General features: G+C 39.5%; 1 protein-coding gene across 2 annotated transcripts in view; it reads right to left on the bottom strand.

The window, feature by feature from the left end:
* LOC116429020 (lachesin) overlaps positions 1–11,259 on the bottom strand; it is a 142,478-nt gene extending 131,219 nt beyond the window's left edge. For both annotated transcript variants that reach the window (XM_031981382.2, XM_031981383.2), the window contains exon 1: positions 11,048–11,259. The gene's annotated coding sequence lies outside the window, so the exon portion shown is untranslated. The remainder of the gene's footprint in view (positions 1–11,047) is intronic.
* Between the last annotated feature and the right edge of the window lie 3,257 nt (positions 11,260–14,516).

The raw sequence follows: 14,516 nt of genomic DNA, 5'->3' as shown, positions 1-14,516 counted from the left end.
CGTTGTCATGAGTGTTTGAGTGTTTTCGATGTTTCTCGATAGTGTAATGCGTTCCTCGTTTATTCGATCGAGTGTCGTTTTCAATATTTTTTGATCGAACCACTGGGGCGAGGGTTTGTCGTCTGTTGCATGTATGAGCCCATAATAAATGGTATTTAGCAACACTTGTTGCTTGGCTATAATGAAAATTATTTTGTATTAATGGTGAATACAGTTGTGTTTAAACAAGATCTTTTTTACATTATAATTTGTCTCGTAAGTGATTAATACAGCTATATTGGAAAAGAAAGTTTTTTACAAATTAAGATCATTTTGCATAAGTGTCGAATGCAGTTGTATTAAAGAAGAATGTTTACAAAATGAAAATCGTTTCATATAAGTAGTTGATACAGTTGTCATTTAAAACGATTCTTTTGCAAAAATTAAGATTATTTTGCAGAAGTGTCGAATGCAGTATTATAAAACAAATTTCCTTAAATTAAAATTATTTCGCATAAGTAGTTGATACAATTGTAGTCTAAAACGATTCTTTTGCAAAAGTTACGATTACTTTACATAAATATCGAATTCAATTGCATTTGAAGAACGTTTCTCCCCAAATTAAACTGTATTTCCAAAAATTTCCCATATTCCGCGTTTATCAAAATTCCCAAACAATCCCAAGGATTTCAAGTGCCGTATATTTTTCATAAATCTCGTTATCGCCGTCGATGACAATCCCCGAGCATTTTCCATTAATTAAAACGTTTTCTCCGTAATAAATAAATTAGTCTCGCCTTGATAAAGCGCAAGCAACGCTGAAAAAAAAAAAAGAAAGAGGATGAATCGATAGAATTTTACGCTCGAAATATCGTTCACCGTATCGATTCGTGATATTATATAAATTCCCCGGACTGTGCGTTTTAATTGTCGGTCAATTGCCGTTAAATCGATTAGCGCGCGGCAGAGGAATACTTTACTTCGACCGGGTTCCCTTTATACAATAAAATATTATTTCCATATCATTAAAACTTGACAACGATGTTCAAGCTGCCACTGCTTCCTGACCCGGGCCCGAAACGTTTATGCAAATGACCTTCGGGACGCCGGAAGAAAAAGGAGGAGAGACCGACAGTTTCCGCCGTGAAGTGAGAGCAGAGGCGGCGGCAACACAACGCAACACGTAGACATACGGATTATCGATGTTTGCCCCTCGAGCGGAAAAACCGTAAACCGCAACGCAATCTAACTTGCTTCGAAACAGAACGCTCGTACACGTGTATCAGTGGAGAAAAAGAAATTAACTGCTCATTATTGGCGAACCGAAAATAAGTGGGGAGAAGGTTTTTGCGAGCTCCGCCAAGCTCGCTAAAGTATTTCGGGAATGCACGATGATTCTGAAAACGTTGCCACCGAGAACTGTTTGTTTTTGTATATTTATATATTTGAATTAACCAGTTTTCGTTTAGACGTAACTCCAAAATTGTATACATGGTCGACACAAAATTTTGTACAGATTGTAAGCTGAATATTTTCTTGAAAGGGATCTGATGAGAAATCTGATTTTTTAAAAATCATATAAGAAACGAACCGTAAAATGTTATCATAATCACATAATTTAAAACAATATTTATTGTTTTATAGTATCTATCCTTAAATACTATTTCTTAAATAAATCCTGTAACTATTGGTTCATAAATATTGAACTTTTCCTGAAGTACTATACATTGGACTTATGAAATAAAGGAAGGATTAACAGACCAATCTGCACAAAATCTTAACAAAATCTTAAATTGTTGGCTTGATGAATAAACGTATTTAAAAAAAAAAAGCGTTTAAGGTCCAGATCTACCAAAACGCTTTTATAGTATTGACAGTAGGTTTTTAACACGTTGAATGCCACACGATGCCATTAGAGCAAAATACACGACATGAGAAAATATAACATTTAAATCATTCGATTGAAATGCATTATTATTGCACGTTCATCTAGCTGAATGTCACCACATTAAGTAGCATTATTTATAATACAGAAATGTTTTCAAATAATCATCGTTTCATTGAGTGAACTATAGTAATTCGATTTGGTTGGTCACCCGTGACCCCCATAGCATTCAGCATGCTAAAATTGCAATGTTTCGACCAAAATAATTAATACGAACTCAAACTACAAATGAGATAAGTAATGTGCAATATAAGATTGCAATACCTGGATACGAAACGAAAAACTTTTAGAACCAGGCAAATAAATCTACAGAACTAGATAGGAGGGAAGCTGTGCATATAAGAGAAGAAGCCCATAAGACAAAACATTGTACATATTTTTTAGTATCACTACATGTGAAAAAGGAAGGAAAATTTGTTATTACTTCTACAGAAAAGAATACCTTACTGACGAGTCCATTGGTAGATCCCGGACGAAACTCCCACTCTCCTAATCTTTTCCAAGTTCCACCCGCTTCAAAATAAATAGAGAGACAAACAATCAGCGTCTCGTAAAATGCAACGTGTGATGGAGAAGCGTGTGGGCGGAGCGGTCCATCGAGTCGGAAAATTTGATAACAGAGCCGGGGTGCCTTAACGCGCTTTCAGCAGTTCTCGCCGGGCCGCGGAAAAAGCTGCCGGGCCTCGCAAGACGAAGTGGATCACGGGTTGATGTATGTTCCGAGGTGTCGAAAAAACGTGCGGACTGCATCGGAAATTCGCGAGAAGCCGGCGCGGCGCGGCTTGGCTCGGCTGGCGCCTTGCTGGGAACGGAAACGAAACAGCGTCGAGATTTATAAGGCGAATTCGCGCAACGGCGAACAACGGGTCCAACAATTCGCGGAGGGCGCGGGAACGGTGCCGCTGTGGGTGGGTAGCTAATTCCTTGCCGCGTGTGTTCTCTCCCGGCGCATCGCGGAAACGGACGGTAAGTTGCCGTTGTTCCTTCCTGGGAACAGGGAAAAGGAGGAGGTGGATACGTACGTCGCGACAGTTTTAACAATTAACGGGATTAACGGTTAGACAGAAGCCAGTTCAGCGGCTGATTTATCGTCTTCGGCTTGGGAATTTTTCGCAGCACCGGGAACGCCGCTGACTGGACCCAGACGCAGCATCTGGGAATTGCTCTTTAATTGCCGGAAATGGAGTAACCGTTGCCGAGGAACTTAGGAAATTGTAAGACATACTTTCGTTTTAGCGGATTTCGGGTGTTTTATTTTTGTGGGCTTCTGTTGGTATACCTGAGAGCTCGGGATGTTGGGGGTTGACTGTTTTTGGGTTTTAGGGTATAGGTTGAGATATGGTTTCTGGTTAATTGAATGTTAATGTTATAATGTTGTTAATAATATTGATTGTTTGTTAGTGGTATTGGTAATTGGAATGTTAGTGTTTAATCCTTTGGGCGCTGAATATTCCTAATCGAAACGTGTGGGCGGAACATTCTTTTGTTCTGAAGATCGATAAATCATGTTGCTTCATACAATTAATGAAGTTGTGATTAAATTATAATTTTAATTTCTCAGTTTCACCAAATCGAATGATACCAAAAGACTTTCTTTTCTTAAGAACTTAAAAATGGAAGTTATACCACTATTATCTTGATTCATGATCTGTTGAACAGTTTAGAAATCCTGCGTCATCAGTGAAAAATTTAAAAATAATTTTTTATCTTTAATATTCTTATTTGATTGTTGTTTCATATTTTATTGCCTTGTTTGACATTTGTTTCGTTAAGCAAAGTTGTTTCACTGTTCTGACATTATTACTCGAATGTCCCTGCCCCTTTAATGTAATACAACTTTTGTTGATAAAGTTTTTCCTGTTTCTAAAAACAACGGAGGCATTCCCGGTGACGACAATCAACGCCTCCCTTTAAGTACGTTATTCAATAAAAATGTTACACGATATAAAGAAGCAGTAGATTGAGAGATGAATTGAAATAAATGAAAGATCGAACAATAAATATTTAAGTAATAAGAAACTCTCGAAAAGATGTAGAAAGTGTTTGTAGAAAATAATTGTTTAGTGAAACATTTATTAGAATTTATCTTATATTGATTGTAGTATTAATTTTACAAAAATATTCTTTTGCTTTTACATAGCCCAAGACTCGTTAATTACTTTCGTATCGTTGGAGACTCTACGTAGTTTCCTGAATATGAACATAAATGAAACATCAAGTTATTTATGTGAACTACACCAATTTGAATTACAAATCTATTCAGAGGATGCAAATTATTATTAACGATTTTGTGTCAACACTGACGTCGATACACCGATGATTTTACACAAAGAAGATCAACACTCAAAGTTTCCAGTACACTTTAGAAGCGCACAGTTCACCAGTTTATAAAATTACTCGCAGTTCCTTCATTATGATGCATAAAATCGAACGAGATTCAGTTTTTCGATGAAATTCGACGGGAATTAATGTTCCCCGCCATTACGACGGCGAGTAATTTAACTAATTTAATGATTGATTTCGAGGAGAAAATTCTGCTCGAGATATTATATGCGAAGATTTTTATATTTAATTTACTCGCATGAATTTCAACGGTAACGCACATTTTCCTCTGAATTTGACGATATATTCGTAATTTGGAACAAAATTTCTCTGCACAATGTATTTAACCATTTATCAGAAAATGAAATTCATAATCGAAGCAGAATAATCTATTAACTTCATGTTAATGCTGCCTTGCATTATTAAACTGGATTTTTATGTATTTATGGAGAGTTAAAAATTAAAAATTTCCACAGAATGCAGAACGTACAAAGGAATATGTGAAATATTCAAAGTGTACTGCTTTTTACAATGTTTCTTGAAAAAAGACAATTCCCTGTCACAATTCTACTTCAATTACACGACAAAATAAAAAATATTATTCTTAAATCTACATACATCCCGTTTAACACGTTAAGCGCCACGAAAATCTTAAGCATTTTCCATAGAGTTTGTCTTCTGTAGCGAAGAAAAGCAGGAACAATTATGAACGTTGCAACGTTTGCGTTACACTATTATCAACTTAGTTGCTTTGTTAAACATTTTTATTTCGCATCGGTTATCTTGTATGTTACGATTGGTTTTCTACCAAAATAACAATAATAAAAGTATAAATAACAATAACGCTAACACAACATCGACCTAAATACCAACTTCGAATTCAAAGTATCGAAATAAGAAAAAAGAATAAAAATTTGCTTCATCAGAATAATTTCCACGCCGTCCACTCATCAACGCGTTTATTATTCTCAAAAGCTGCCCCATAAGTCAAGGTCGCGTAATTTATTAAAACGCGCGCCACTAAAATTCGATGTAACCCAGCAAGTTCTCCCTCGGCGCGAAGGGTAGCGGAAAAAGCCGTGACATTCTGAAATTTCCGGTCGCGAAATATGCGAAAAACGGCGGCAGGTGAACCGTGAAAGAAAAGCCGGTTCGGAAGGGCGCACATTCGAAGTTAACCATAAATTACGGAAGATCCATCGAGGGGAGCCATCATTATTTAGAGCCGGCAAACACATGCATCGTCCCGTGAATTATATTTCACAGCCGTCGAAGCATAAATACGCCGCGGAGGACTGGAAAATTTTACCGTTTTGTTATGCCTCGCGTATATTTCCTTGCGCGCCGCGGACGAACGGGAAAAGGAACATTTTCCAAGGAAATATAAACGCGTCGAAACAAGCCACGTGTAACGCTCGTGTAAATCAATTCCCGCGTTATTTCTGGCGCGCGCGCGAGCACCGGCTCGAGCGGCCCCGGTCCCCTTCGCGATTAGAGGTCCCGCACTAATTGCTCTATTATCGTAAATTACAGGGGCGATCGGGAGAGGCTCTTAGAAAGACGTAGCTTACCGAACGGAATTTTAATTTCGCGGAGGCGCCTGCCCCCTGGACACTATACTTCTTCGGTTGTTCCGTTAAACGCCTCTGCGTCGATTTCGGCGGAATTGTGCTCGATCAAATAGAACGTGTCTTTCGGCCTTTTTTTTTTATTTGTTTATTTTCGCGATTTACGAGGCTGCTTGAGACTGTTGTATATTGGTTCTTAGTAAAATAGTTGTGAAGCACTGAAATGAATCGTAACCGTTTTCCATCCCTGATTTTGGCAGGATTGCATTCGTTCGATTGAAACGTGGTTTGAGATATTTTCATTTATTTTTGTCACTTCGTTTTGGCATGGGGTTGTTCGAGTTGGGAAGTGAATTAGGTGATTCAGTATCCGCTACTTTATTTAGAATGTAGATATTTGTAACAGATCTGTTTTAGGCGTTTTACTGCGTTTAATTGTGAGGATTGAATGTTTGTAAATAATTGTAATAACAGAATTGAGTTTAATTTCTGACTTACATTTCTGTAGAAATGTAAACAAATTCTGGGAGTTATTATAGTCCTTAATTTTTAATATACAAGTGATATCTAAGCCGAATTTGCATCTTATTTTGCAATGAAAATTAAAACAGATATAATGTTTCATGTTGCTGGTAGAGGGTTAATTATGGTATGTTTTTGAAAATCAATAAATGAATATTTAAAACAGTTCTGAAATTGTTGATAAAATTGTTTAAACTTCTCGTTAAAGCAGTATAGTACTTTACAACGGGTATCAGAGTTAATAATTACTTATTCATGACATTTAAAATCTGAAGATTAATATCTTGAAATAAAAGGTACACGAGTCATGGAACGATTTTTGAAGATAGGACGTCGATGAAAAAGTTAAAAACGTTTACCAACGAAATAAATCGTACATGTACTACGAAATAGTACCTACATATAACGCATAGTATTTCACGCGCCAACAGTTTAATATCTTGGACACATGTATCAAGAATAATGGCACTTTGGAAAATGATACGTTCGAGTTCTTCGATGAAAAGATCAAAGGAGTGACAAATACAGAATTGTTCTGTTTCTAGGAACATAATGAGAATTACTCGAATTATTCTATTTGATACTTTGACTGTCATTAACTATACATTTAAAAATGAATTCTTATTATATCGACCAAAGAAAAACTTGCGAAGATCTGTAAGATGCAAGAAACTTAAGATTTCTTAACCATATATTTGTAAATGACTTATTAATTACAAATTTACATTTCTTACACTCATCAAAACTTGCCAGAAATTGAAAATCACGAAAAGTCTCAACTTCCCAATTCCCATTTCGTTAAACAAAACACATCAACTGTACACAATTTTAACAATCACCCGGTCAATACAAAAAAAGCAGCGACAGAAAAAGGGAAAGAAAGAAATCCGAACAAAGTTATTGTTCGTCACTGTAACATTTCGCCCGAACGAGCGTGTCACAGAGGCACGCTTGGCGCGCGTGCCCCGGTGTGTACAATGTGTCTCAATTAAAAAAGATAACGAAGACACCGGGCCAGAAGTACCAATCCAATTATTCCCGCCAGCATTCCGCCATTTATTTCGGTGCCTAAGGACGGCACGCGCGCGTTGTTTTTCTCGCGTCTCGATGCACACTTCGGGAAAACCGGTCAACAATTTTTTTTTTTTTCATTTTTCCACTCCGCTGTTTTTCCATCGAGGGAACGGGCGGGCTCTGGAGCGAGCCGTTGTCCGCGCGGAGCACGGAAGCCGCTCGAGTGGCACGGAAAAATTTGAAGAATGCCGGAAACTTCCGTTTTCGAAACGCGCGGCGCGCCCGTCCGCCTCGTTACGCGCCGCGTCCCGCGTTTAATTAAATTAATTTCACGGGGACGAGACTCGCGATGCCATCGGACGTCGAACACGGTTTATCTTTACGGATTAACGGCACGGATTTCTGCCTCGGCCGTCAACGGAGGAGACACGTGCTCGTCCGAAGTCGCGGCGAGCGGACAACCCTCCGATGCACGCGACGGAGGAAGCTGCGAGCGCGCGACGCCCTCCGGAGGGAAATTAGTTTCGTTGTTTATGAAATCGTGGATATGTTACACTCTTTAAGTTCGTAATTCTTTCGAATTATTTTCGTGTGCTTTTTGATGAGTTTCAATTGCTCTGGGATTGTGTTTGATTCTTTTGATGGTTTCTGTAGTTTTTAGCTGGAGTTCGGGGATTGCGTTATCAGATTGCGTAACATGATTTTATTAGAGATGTAATGAATGTAATTCTTCCGTAATACGGGTTCTTTTTAATTTTGCCGAGGTCTTGGGGGATATTCAGGTTTGTTCGCAATGTATTTGGGAATGAATAATGGTAGAAAATGAATGTTTATTTTTGAGAGTAATATGAGTTTAGTTGAATGAAGAAAGTATGTGATATAGTTTTTTTAGAGCTTTAGATGGGAAAGATACTCAAGAGGTCCGACAATTTTTATAACGATGAGCTTTTGAATATTTTCTCGAAACAAAATACTTTCTGTAACTTACAATTATACAAATAAAAGTATTTACTTATATTTTGTTTTGTTATAGTAAAATTATACTTTCATTATATAAACCTCATTGAATTACGTATTGTCGATTTTATTTATAACTTTCCCATCTTTCAGGGCACTTATTAATATATGTTATATATTTACTTATACATCATAATAAAAACAGGTCAGTAAAAATAAATTGCGAAGAGTGTTCAATGAATTCAATAATATATTATTTACACGAGGACTGCACGTTACTTATATTATTGGACAAACGTGTGAATTTAGTCTAAAAATACATTTATCAAATATCTCCAAGCAAAATATAAAACCGGTGGAGAAAAACAAATGAACTGCTCATTATTGGCGAACCAAAAATAACTTAACTAAAATAAATTAATGAACAAAAATTCTTTTCTAACGAAAGAAAACGATATTTTACAACATTGACGATAAATGAACATTTCCGTATATTATTGAACAGATATGCGTACTTATAAAATGCATTTAAAAGTACATGTATCAAGTATCTCCAAGTAATATACAGAATTTCTAACAAGTCTATGCTACTTCGACCGAGGATTGACAATTTCCAACGAAAGTCCTTTTAAAATTCAGCCAGAAGTGTACCCTTGTATAAAGGGAACGTTCCACCAATAACGTACTTTGAGAACATTAGTCGGGTCCCGCGGGAAAGTTCAGCAATTGAACGCCTACGAAACGTCAGTTTCCCAAGAATACTTTGAACTATCATTTATATATTACCGACGTCGAGGTTCATGTATTCTACTTAAAGGGTTGCATACATATAAGCAGGCGAAGAAAATCGATTTTTCTTTTTAGTCCGCATGAATACTCTATTCTTAAAGTACCTTCCCTAAAAATTGATAAGAACGTTCCCTTTAACTTAAAAATTTTTCAAAAGTGCATCTTACGAAAACTGACACCCTTCTACCGAATAAAATGTCGAAAAAATTATAGGTAAAATTACATAATTAGAAATGGCAATCATTACGTAACAGAATATTATAATTTACATAAAAATTTGGAAATTATAAGTAAAATTGTATAATTAAAAATGGTAATAATTATTCAACAAAATATAGTTCATATACAAAAGTTCTCGAAGAGAATGTACACTTTTCTACTGTTCTTGCCATATGCAACACCGTAACTGTTAACGTGACCTAGCCAACTTCTATTAACTATTCCATAGAAACATTTAAACAAATTTCCCACGTTCACTTTTCCTAGAATCAACGTACTTCTATTTCATAGTATTTCAATTCAATTCTGTACGACATACAGTTTGATTCTCCTCCAACGTTGGCACAGTTACGCGGTATCGAACGTGACTATTATATCAACAGAACATAAGGGTTGAACAGTCCCGACCGCGTGACAGTACGGCCGCCAGAAAAACTGTCGCGTGTCCAGACGGAATGATCGCGCCAACCGAAAGTTTACCGTTCACTTCAACCGCAGCCGTCAAAGCCACAGCCTCTGTCGCTCGAAAAAATATCAAAATGTCCAACGGCGTCGGTGAACCGTTTCCGAAGCTCATCGCGAGAAGGGCATAATTCTCTGAGGGAGCTTCCGATACGTGTTAATTTACTCGCGGCGAGCTCTCTTAAGGTTTTCACACTTTCGCAGGAGTCTTCCATTACCACGGCCACAATCGAGTTATCAGCGGCACAGAGTAGCGGAGTAGCTGCGAAACTCGCAGGAACTTACATAAATTCTCCATCGAGTCTCGTCAGGATACATCGATTCACAGAAACTTCGGTGTAACTTGCACGAAATCGAATCCCCGGCGACGTGACACCTTCCTCGAGCAACGATTTAGGGTGGAAAAGAAAATCGAGAACGAAATCCACAAATCGGCTCACCGGTGCACGCTCTGATCAAAGCGTTTATGATAAATCCGCAAAGCGACGCCTTCCTTCCGCGAGAATTTCAAATAAACAACGGAAATTTGAGAAATGCGATGGCAACTCGTGGGTCGCCGGAGAAAGCTTGAGCTGAGGGATTAACGATGACAAACTATGACGTGACAACTATGGCGAAACTTATAGTATGCAGAAAAATGGAGAGGGGAAGTCAAAACACATTTTGATAGGACGTTAGTGGTGAACTTGCAGTGCGATATTGCCTTTCTTGCACAATTCACCTAGATATGCTTTGATAAGGTACTATTTGCAAACCCCGAACACTTTTTTCGCGCAGAAAAGACTAAAAAGTATCCACGATAACTGCGTGGTTCACAAAGGCCATAACCAAGGACTGCTAAACCTGCGTCGCGACACCTTTCTCGTGAGAAATTTACAACAAACAAGTAAAATTTTTTAAATTCACAACGATAGCCACACAGTTGACCTAGCAGCGGATATTCATCATCTTTTTCGCAAAATGAAGCAAAAGAAGCTAACAGAACATAAATCCACAAGCGGCAATCCCATAGTCCGAGTCTCCGTCAAAGGGATTAACCAAACCCAACACCTTCGCGACAGAATCAACGATCGAAAAGACTGCATAAAACAAAGATCCACAAACTCTAACCGCACGGTTCACCGAGTCGCCATCAAAGGGATTTACAACCAAACCCGACACCTGTTTCGCAGGAAAAATTAACAGCAAACGAGGGAACTAAAAGAGAACGAAGATCCACAGACGACGACACGGTCCACCGAATCTCCGTCAAAGGGATTAATGATCAAACCTGCGACGCAATCCCCGAAGAGGCAGTTCATAATCTCGAGGGCTGGTCACGGATCGCGAGGCGTTGCTCCGTGGTACCGGAAGCTCTCCGTGGACATCCCGGGGGGTCACTTCCGCTCGGCCAGAGTTTTAACTGCCCGGTTGCCTCGTGGACGCACGTGATCCACGGTCGAAACGGGCGGAGGCGGCGGACGGCGCGCACGCACGCACGGACTGAGGGATGCCGGTAAACTGATCGGGATCCTGACGGCCCTCCTTCGTCGAGGAGGCCTCTCTTGGCTAGCAGGATGAGGCGCGCAAGCCCGTCCGAGCGCAGGAGCGAACACGGCGGCGGCACGCAACAGGCAGAGGGGGTGGGCCACGGCTGCGGCCGCGGAGAATGGGACTAACGGAGGATGCAGGAAGCAAGGGGCAGCCGAGGGGGGGAGGGCGAGAGAAAACGCGCCGGGACTCGGAGAAAAGTACAGCTCTGGATGACGGGTCGAACGGGTTGGGATGGCTGGCTGGCTGGCTGGCTGGCTGGCTGGCTGGGGGCAGGGAAAAACTTGCGGAAAGTATGAGAAAGGATGACGAGGATAATGAGATGGAGGAAGAATGTGGGGAACGACGACGATGATCGGGGACGGGGGTGGAATAAAGTTGGACCTGGGAAAAAATGTTAGGAAGAGCGATCGGGTAACTGAAACCGGCTGAAAGGACGGATGGAAAATGGAACCGACGCCGCGGAAGGATACGGGGAGAAGGGAGAGAAATAATGAGGTTGGGCGAGTGGGTAGCGGCGAGGCTGCGATGATGGGAGTGATGGAGATGTTGGTTTGGGGATGGTTTTTGGAAAGTGATCGGGCAAGTGATAATTGTGGACAGAGGGGAAGGGAGTGGAGTGATGGATGGTATTGGTAGGTGCTGGGAAGGGAAGTAGTGCTGATGTTGAGAATGATGCTGGGATTGGTAGGGTAACTGGTGGTTGATAGGGTGGGAATGACTGAGGAGTGATCGTTGGATGAGGGGAGATGTTGATGATGGTTTGGATGGATAGCAGTGAAAGATGGTAAATTGGTAGGTGGAGAAGCAGTGTTGATGTTGAGAATAATGTTAGAGTTGGAGATAAGGTGAGTAATAGCAATGAATAGTAGTAATGAAGTGGATGAAAGAGGATGTTGATAGTGATTTGAAGAAAAATAGAGATGGGAAACATTGGTAGGAAAAAGAATGTCGATGGTGAGTGTATTATTTGGATTAGCGATAGAGTGAGTAAAGTACAGGAGAAAAATGGAACATAAATGTAGGAGGATATGATAAGGTACAAGTGATAATGAGGTAAGCGATGAAAGAAGTGGAAGAAGGGCCGGAAGAAGTTTATCGATGATGAAGACGGTGGAGTAGACATAGCAGGGAAAGTCAAGATTGTAGTTAAAAGTAGGGTAATGTCAATGGATGAGGTAGGTGGAAGGAAGTGCTGGAATAAAGTTATGTTCAGCAGCAGAAAATGACTTTCAGGCTAAAAATAAGAACGATGATGACGGTATAAAGGAAAAGGACATTGGAAAATATGAGAATGGCTTCATAATGATGATACAGCAACATGAAATGTGAAATATAATTAAGTATTTAGTTAATACGTTCACCGCCGATGACGTACTTTCGCGTCATACTAATCTTATATTCAGTGCGATTAACATTTATACATGTTCATCAATTTTATGTGTACATATACAGTATTACGAAGTTGAAACAGTAACGTCTCAGTATGTAATGAACTGCAAACGCGGTAAAAAAAGAATATTTGTAAAATTATATTAGAATTATTAGTGCAGCAAATTTTTTTTTCAAATGGTAAGAACACGATACTTGGAAGGAAGTCAGAATGCGAAGGAAATAATGAGATGGGCGAAGAAACAGAATAAATGAGACTTCTTCAAATTTGAGGCAAGAAATGGAAAATATAGCTAGATGGAGGAGAAAAGAAAATAAGCTGAAATTTACAATTAGAGAGAAATGCATGTCTAATGAGAAGCATGGGAAAGAATAATAAGAAGAACGAGTCAGACGAAGAATGCTACTGGAAAATTGCATAGACAACGAAGAATCGTATCTGGTAGCCAAGAAAATATTTAAAACAAGGATGTACTAAGGAAGGAACGTACAGAGAAAAGATTACAAGTGAAATACAGAAAATATTAATGATTACAAATATTTTGAACTTTTTCACGGGCAAAGAAATTTAAAATTTATTTCACAGGTTGTACTCTTCGATTCCCCATCGAACATTCTTAAGACTAAAAAGGATTAATTGATCGCCTTCTGTCTATAAAAATTCTCTCTAAATTTATTATTTATTCTACTTCCTTCATATAAATCGTGGAAATTATAACTTTAAAAATAGAGAATAAAAATCCGTCAAATTGACGGATTTCACAAACCTAGAGTTAAACACAAAATAACACAATACCGTCACTTATCAAAACATTTATCAGTCACGAAACACAGGAGTAAAGCAGCCGCAAGTAATCGTATGAGTGAAATAAAAAACGCGGGGGAAGGGGATAAACAAAAAGAGATTAAAATCGAAGAGAGTAAAGGTGTAGAGGATCCCAGAGAAAGAGTCACATTTGATCGCATCGCAAAGACATCGGAACAATAACGGCGGCAGTCCTTCAAAGGATAAAGATCCTGGATAATTTACGGACACGCTCGAGCGCGACCGGCAGACAATCCGTCCCGCGTAGCGAGGCGACATCGATTCCTGGCGGGGCAGAAGTTCGCAGTGCATTAAGGTTATTAAATTTGCGAAATCTTAATACGCGGAAGATGTTGGTTAAAGCTTAATTGAGGAGGTCCGGGGGTTCGGTGGCTCGTCGTCAATCAGCGTGGAGCGCAGACGACGAAAATTGTACTCGGTCCGACGAGCGACGAGTTCTCGAACCGTCCCGGTTCAGTTTGGATTGCGAAATTGCATCGGTGGGATCGGGTATCGTGCAAACAAAATTTTCGTAATTTCAAAACCGGCGGCGCGCCGATGGAATATTTTGAAGTCGCGCCCGGCGAAGTCGACACTTCGCGGGAATTGGAATTTATCTACTCCGACGCGGCGCGGGCAAACGAAAGAACAAAATTAAAGGGACTCCCGCGCGGCGCGTTCAATATTAAACGCGGTAAAACGTATCCATCAAATAAATGAAAATTTTAATTACCGCTCCCGGTGATACCTACTTTAACACCGAGGGGATTGATAGTCGAACGGGTTAGCCGCGGCGGATGTTCGATTTTATTCGGAGTATTTGTCTCGTCGAATCGCCGATTAATAGCTGACGAGCCTTTATGGAGGTTCGAAGGCTCCGAGGTGGAATTTGGAAGTCCGGTGTTGAATGAAATTATATTTATTCCGTTAATAGTTTTCTATGGAATTTTCTGATGTAATAAAGTTTCCGGTTTTGTAAGTTTCAAGTAGCTTGGGTTTATCTTCTGTTGTA

Source organism: Nomia melanderi, chromosome 14 (genome assembly GCF_051020985.1).
Source record: "Nomia melanderi isolate GNS246 chromosome 14, iyNomMela1, whole genome shotgun sequence".
Classification (NCBI taxonomy): Eukaryota; Metazoa; Arthropoda; class Insecta; order Hymenoptera; family Halictidae; genus Nomia; species Nomia melanderi.
The sequence above is the reverse complement of the archived record's forward strand: the minus strand, read 5'-3'. Positions and strand labels throughout refer to the sequence as shown.